At 31.4% G+C, this 5551-nt stretch overlaps 1 long non-coding RNA gene across 1 annotated transcript; it reads left to right on the top strand.

Moving 5' to 3' along the window:
- Positions 1-1218: 1218 nt before the first annotated feature.
- On the top strand, positions 1219-5214 carry LOC134695016 (uncharacterized). Its single transcript, XR_010102672.1, has 3 exons — positions 1219-1283; positions 1765-1852; positions 4918-5214. It is a non-coding gene; the product is annotated as an uncharacterized LOC134695016 (long non-coding RNA).
- The last annotated feature ends 337 nt before the right edge of the window (positions 5215-5551 follow it).

Below are 5551 nucleotides of genomic sequence, written 5' to 3'. Positions count from 1 at the left end.
AATTTGAAAACAGGACCAAAAATTAAGAACCTACATACACAGTTTAAGATTTGGCATATCAAAGAACCCTATTTTTTCAATTTTTGATGAAATCAAACAAAGTTTAATTTTGGACCCCCATTTGGACCAACTTGAAAACTGGGCCAATAATCAAAAATCTAAGTACATTTTTCAATTCAACATATCAAAGAACCCCAAGGATTCAATTTTTGTCAAAATCAAACTAAGTTTAATTTTGGACCCTTTGGACCTTAATGTACACCAATTTGAAAACGAGACCAAAAATTAAGAATCTACAGACACAGTTAGATTCGCATATCAAAATACCCGTACATGGACAATGCATGGGTTATTCTATCTCTTTCTACAGTAATAAATTGGAGTTCACATTAATACAAATTTAATGAGGTCGAGTTATTCACTTGCAAGTTAATAATTCATTATCAATGTTTACGAGCTTAATTTGACAAAATTGAACCATTTTAGCTGATAATGGCAAATTATTATTTCACTATTTAACTCCCATTAATGATCGATTGAACAAAAATAATCATACTTTTGATTTTCTTGTAGCTAGTGCACCTTTAAATCATAAGCATTGAAACTTTAAACTTTAAAATTGGGGAACTATTTTATCGGCATTGGGATTTTTAACAAAATATGTCTGGGATATTGGGATTTTCTAATATTAAAACTGGGAAATCGGGATGATTTATTTATAAGCATCAGTGTTTTTAAGATACATGTACTAATAACCTATTTTAAAAACTATCATAATAACCATAATCTTTTGGTACTACATAACACGTGTATGCAATATTTCTGCAGATACAGATACAGATAGATTTTTTTTTAGATTCAGATTGCCCATATTACATGAAACTGGCAAAACATCCAGTGAATAAACTTATAAGCAGACTAGCTGAGGTAAAAAATTATTAATTCTTTAACAATATTCTAAATACTGTATATCTGATGAGTTAATATTCTTAATTCTAAGTAACTTAGTGAGTAGATTCAAGTCATGCACTAGTGATTATCTTCATGGACCAATGAGTTAGGTTTGTTATAACCTCTTAGGCTGAGCTCTTAGGTTTTACAAGTTTGGGGTATGACAACTCTTTCTTCTTTATAATGATTGGTTCATTAAGTCACATGTCTTTGTTTGGAGGGAAATTCTATTGTCTTGGTTAGAATTTACTTATATCTTGAACTGAGGTGCTGATATAGTTTGTACTCATATTTAATGGACATCTTTGATCTTATATATATAACAAAAAAAGGTAAGTTTTCTATTAATACATCTTATATTTCAACATATAACTGATATGATTTTATTGCATAAATGGTCAAAATGAAAGATTCTAGATATTTTACATGTCAGGAATAACTTTAATAGTTACTATAATTTTTTATGAATCAATTACATCAATGGTGGAGAAATGTGTGAAGTCATGTCAAGTTCCAATATTTCTGATATCAGGTCCATTCCCCCTGAGTTCGTTCGCCCATAGAGTCCATTCACCATGGTTTCGTTCAATATTTCTTTTCTTTTCTCTTTTTTTTTTGGGGGGGGGAGGGGTGGGGGGGTGGGGGGGGGGGGGGGTAAAAAACTGTTTTGTTATCAGTTAAAAAATATTAGCACAGTAAAAATAATCATTTTGTAAGAAAAATTACATAATTTATCTCAGTTAATATATGTCTCTGAGTGTATAAACAATTAAACTTTAAGCAGCAACAGTTATGATTATGTTTTTATTGCAGATATTGAACCAGACTAAGATTGTACATGATGTAGTTCCACAAGGGTTCCAGAGTTTTGTTTATACAGGACATTTGTACCTCATACAAGGTAGGTTTTGCATTCTGTTTATTGTCTGGACTTGAAAATTATATAAATCAATAGTACTGACACTTAATTATGTTACTATTAATTCATATATTGTCTTAATAAATATTTTTTGTTTTGTTTTTTTATAACATTGTGTCTTAATCATATTGAATCACTTGTAATCATTTGTATGTAATACTAGTTAATGTTGATTGTTCTGCTCCTTGTGGGTGCTTTGATTAGCAATAAAATATATCTGAATTTGAATTTATATTGATGGTCAATATGAAAATGTTATGATGCCACACATAACAATCACAAAATGCTTCAGTGGTTCCCTATATAATCAATCAAATTTTTCCCACAACAGGGAGCACCCCAAACTCCAGGCACTGTTTGTGGCAGCAGTCCTTTTGCGCCAATTACTGTTTTTCAGGGGTATCATTATTGCCAAATTTTATTTTCCAAATGTATCAATTGCGCAAGTATTCGGAACTCATTTGCGCCAATTTACCTGTACACATATCTAGCATAACTGTTATTGATAATATATATTTATTCTTATTTATGGCTTAAAAAGTAACATATGTTCGGAGATATTTTACCATGAAGATGAGCATCTGGAGAGAAATGACTTAAAATTCATTAGACAGTCAATGTACAGAGAGAGAATAAAACTTATTGCTTTGCTGAATATTTAATTAAGATATACCAATAGAGAAAAAAAAGGAAGCTTTATTTTGCTGATTTTGTATTATCCATATATGTTGATGACACAGTGCTTTGTTCCCTACATGCATATGGGATTTGTTATTATTAGGAATTATTATGAACTGTTATGCATTTCAACCTTCAATGTTTGTGTTTTTGGACAATAAAGTGAACTTACAAGCTACTACATACATCAAAATGGGAAGTACACATGCAGCAGCAGTCAGAAGAAAGTATGTTTCAGAAAAGGAAACATTTGCCGTGTAAACTCCCAATTTTAAATCCGAATAAAGGAGGAGGGAAGTCATTTTTCTTTTAATTGGCGCAATCCTATGTTTTATTTTTGGGCCAAATGATGTCATGTAATTTAAAAACATGTGGCGCATTAACGTAGCATTTGAGAAAAAAAGTTGTGGCGCAAAAGGACGCATTTTTGAAACCTCCCCTTTTTGATGAAGTTGAAGTCTAATCAACTTGAAACTAAGTACACATGTTCCCCATGATATGATCTTTCTAGTTTTATTACCAAATTAAAGTTTTTACCTTAATTTTACAGTCCACTGAACATAGAAAATGATAGTGCTAAGTTCAGGTTAAAGTTTTTGGTCTGTTTGTTTTTGACACACACATTCTTGTTATGTCATATCTTATTTCAATTTGATGTTAAAAAAATATCTTAAATACTTGATGATTTTTTAATTATCAACTATTTGAGATATCTTAAAGTATACAAATATTTACTTTAAAAATATGTTTTAAATGTATGATATATCTAATATGTTATTAATTTAGACCTAGTGTTCCTGCGTTGTGTCATCAGCTTCCTCCACAAATATTTACTCTGTGGTCAAAGCTAATGAAATTCTGACAACTTTTAAAAATTTTGTAAAAAAATAAAAATCTGTTTAACGGCAATTTACTTATAAATGGACTTAGTTTTTTCTGCCAGTTAACATTATGGACATTAACTCTGTGGTTTAATCTTTTAAAATTTAAATAACTTTCTTAAAATATCCTGGATGTCTACCAAACTTGGACAGAAGCTTGTTTATAATCAGACTAGTATCTAAGAAGGAAATTTTTCGTTTTTCCAAACATTATTTATAAATGGACTTAGTTTTTCTTCTAGTTAACATTACATACAGTCTGCAGTTCAGGCTTTTAACATGAATGATCTTGGATTTTTACCTAACTTAGAGAAAACAAGAATGTGTCCACAGCACATGGATGCCCCACTCGCACTATCATTTTCTATATTTACTGGACCGTGAAATTGGAATAAATTCTCTAATTTGGCATTAAAATAAGAATTATCTTATCAAAGGGAACATGTATACTAAGTTTCAAGTTGATTGGACTTCAACTTCATCAAAAACTACCTTGACAAAAAACATTAACCTGAAGTGTAACAGACGGACGAAAAAACAGACAGGTGAACCAACAGACGGAAGAACGAACAGAAGGGCGAACCAACAGACGGACGGACGAACGAACTGATGAACGAACGGAAAAACGGACACACAGACCAGAAAACATAATGCCCCTCTTCCATCGTAGGTGGGGCATAAAAATGCTTTGTTGAGCCTGGGACTAACAGCAAAAGTAGGCGAGACACTGGGTTTTCAAGAATCCTTACAAATTTTTTATTACTTTTTTGTTTTGTCTAGTTCCTATGTACGAGTGGCAGATCCAGAAATTTTCATGAATGGGGGCCTAAGAGGGGACTGCTCCTGTCAAGCTTCAGTGATTCCCTATATAATCAACAAAATTTTCCCCAGAAAAGGGGACCTCTCTAAATCTGCCTCTGTGTACACATATTTTTACCTTTTGGCCCCCCTTCCCCTCTCCCCTTATTCCCCTTTTGGATTTATCTGACATTGACACGACTTTCCCAGATTGGGGAGGGTTAGGGGCTGCACACTAACATGTTTAACCCCACCACAGTATTTATGAATGTGTCTGTCCCAAGTCAGGAGACTGTAATTCAGTGGTAGTTATTTGTAGCTGTCTCACATATTTGTTTTTTGTTCCTTATTTTGTACTTTTATTAGGGCATTAGTTTTCTCGTTTGAATTATTTTACAATGGACATTTTGGAGCCTTTTATAGCTGACCATGTGGTATGGGCTTTGCTTATTGTTGAAAGTTGTCTCATTGGCAATCACGCCACATCTTTTTTATAAAAAAATTACCTTTTTAAAATTTATCAAACTAACCTTGTCATATGAATGGCTGATTCAACTAAAACAAAAAGTATAGGAAGGTGTGGTATGAGTGCCAATGAGACAATTCTCCATCCAAATAAAAATTAAAAAAAGTAAACCATAATAAGTCAAGCATACTTTAGGGATAATAAATGTTATTTTTACTTTTCAGTATGTTGAGAGAAGTTCAGAACAAGCTATTTTGTTTGAAGAGGAGTTGTCAGCACGTCATCTTTGAATAAAGTCAATTGTATTAGAAGTGAAGCCTGAACAGAGACTTACAAGGCAAATAATTGGCTGTGGCAAACATGTGTATGCATTTAACATGTTTAAAGACTTGAAGAACTTGTACTGCCTTCTTCAGATTTCAGTAGAATTTGTTTAAGACAGTAAATTCTGAGTATGAATTGAAGAATTTTTGCTCATGAATTTTAATGAATTATGAAAATGTTTTACATCTTAAATATACAAAAACAACATACATTATTTTTTCTTTCTTGAAACTTATTACAAAATAAATTCTTATATATACTAATTCTTGAAATTTACAAGTTTATTTTTAGCCTGAACGTACAACTCAATGCAATGGTTATTCACACAGAAAACTACATTTATCTCTGTCATATTAAAAAAATGATATATGGTAGGATGCCAATGAGATAACTATCCTTAAAATAAATGCCAATGATCAAAGATAATGAATACCTTATAGTGTATCATGGATTCCATACGAAAGAGAGATTACTATTTAAACATATTCTATATAAGATATCTTATAAATTACATAATATATAATTAAAATATAT

Source organism: Mytilus trossulus, chromosome 13 (genome assembly GCF_036588685.1).
Source record: "Mytilus trossulus isolate FHL-02 chromosome 13, PNRI_Mtr1.1.1.hap1, whole genome shotgun sequence".
NCBI classification, from domain to species: Eukaryota; Metazoa; Mollusca; class Bivalvia; order Mytilida; family Mytilidae; genus Mytilus; species Mytilus trossulus.
Note: the sequence above shows the minus strand (reverse complement) of the source record. Positions and strands in the feature narration are given on the sequence as shown.